Raw genomic sequence first — 1961 nt, forward strand, 5'->3', positions numbered from 1 at the left:
ACACTGTATATATCATGCATGCCTGGACTTGCCAGTGGTCTTCTCAAAAGTCAGTATCAGCCCATCCAACTGTGTACTTGGAGGAAAACTCCTCCTGGCCTTGGATGCAGGAACATCAATGTCAGTTCACTGATATTCTAAAGCCTGGCTCTGCCATTAGCCTTCCTGAACCATTTTGCCTTGCTCAATCATTTTGTCCCATTCCTTGATTTACTGTTTATTATAAAACTGACATTTCACTGAAAGTGAACCACATTTGGGTTTAGACAACATTGTCACTGGGTGCAGTGTAATTCTTCTTTTAAAGAGAGAGACTGTCAGTCCAAGACATGCAAGTTGTCTGCATATAGGGTTTCATGCTAGTTCCAAAGGCCCGTGGTTATTGATGTGCTCTTTCTAACTACCTCTGGGACTGATTCATCAACCAGAAATGCTTAGCTGGGACACAGATGGCATTTGGAAACTCTGATAGAAGATGCCACATATGTAGAGTTAAAAAGAATTGGATATTTGATTAGAAGACTCAGAAGAGAAAGGGATAAGAGGTCATTTTGTCCTCCTCTCTGCTTCTGACCAGTGACTTCACCCAAATCATTCCAATCATTAACAATACTTCCTGGGTCTGCAACCCTCCAAGGAAGGAGACCTCTTTCAACCAGTATGGCTAGCCTTGATATATAGACCTTCTTTGAGCTAATAAGGTGGTGGTGATGATGATGATGAGGATAATGATGATAAAGCAAGTTACCATTTGCCAAGTACCCACTATGTGCCAAGCACTGTGCTAGATACTTTACTCACGTTTGTGATCTCATTTAATTCTTGTAAAAACTCAACTATCCCTATTGTTCAGATGACGAAATCAAGGCTCAGAAAAGTGAAAGTCTTACCAAAAGCCATAGAGCTATGAGGTAATAAACCTGAGACTGCATCTTGGTTGTCTGATTCCAAATGTCGTGCTCCTTTCCTCATGTCACACTAGAATGCTATCATTCTAATACCAAGGCCCATCATCCCCCAAAGGCCTAAGCCATTCTGATCTTTTGTCTGGGTCAAGACTTCAGCCTTATTTTACAGAAGAAACTAACAAAGGATGATAGGGTGTGGTAAGGATAGTCATAAGACATCATGATGTGGCATTAGTACTTGTATTTCCACAAAGCTGTTTTCACGTGTATTATCACATTCACTGACATGCCCTGGCATGAAGGAATTGCCAACACCATTTTGTGGATGGGGAAAATCAGAGCTCACAATTATCAAAGAGCTGATTCCAGCTCTTAACTCTAAGGAAAGTCAAAAGTTGGGTGACAAGGACAATGCTCTTCTCCCATAACATACTAATTGGTGACTCAAAGAAAGCAGAAACTGGTAAAGAGCCTCATCCCAAGAGCCCTTTCTGTTAAGGGCCATGTTCTTCATGGTACAACATCAAATAGGCCAAGGCTTTGCAAGACCCATCAGGCTGCTTGCTTCTCACCTGCAGTATATCTTAGATCCCAGCCACTTGACTCTCGTAAAAAGTAAGACTTCCAATCAGTAAACTCTAGCCCCTGAGAAAGCAGGGAGCCCATACTCTTACATTAGCAGCTGAAGACAATCCTGAGACAACATACAGGGGTGTTCACACTTCCCTAAATGAGAGAAAGGAGCAGAGAGGAGTGAGGAAGGGAAAAAAAGGAGAGAGATCTATAAAAACAAAAGATAAAAAAAAAAAGAGGAGACAAGGACAAGAAAGAAAGCAGAAAAGAAGAGGGATAAGAAAGGTAAAAGTTCACAGCAATATAGAGTTAAAAGGATCTTCAAAAACCATCAAGGCCAAAAGGGAAGTGATCTGTACAAAGTTACAGTGGGTAGGAGGCAGGAGTCAGGAGGTGGAGACTGTTAAAATAAGAGAAAAAGAAAAAGTCTCGAAATTAGAAGGGTAAAAATTTAAAGTAAGCTCAGGTTTTGGGTAGGAG

General features: G+C 41.2%; 1 protein-coding gene across 2 annotated transcripts in view; it reads right to left on the reverse strand.

Annotated features, from left to right (window-relative positions):
- ARHGEF9 (Cdc42 guanine nucleotide exchange factor 9) overlaps positions 1-1961 on the reverse strand; it is a 124511-nt gene that overhangs the window by 121860 nt on the left and 690 nt on the right. The window lies entirely within an intron of this gene.

This window comes from Pteropus alecto, unplaced genomic scaffold (genome assembly GCF_000325575.1).
Source record: "Pteropus alecto unplaced genomic scaffold, ASM32557v1 scaffold370, whole genome shotgun sequence".
Classification (NCBI taxonomy): domain Eukaryota; kingdom Metazoa; phylum Chordata; class Mammalia; order Chiroptera; family Pteropodidae; genus Pteropus; species Pteropus alecto.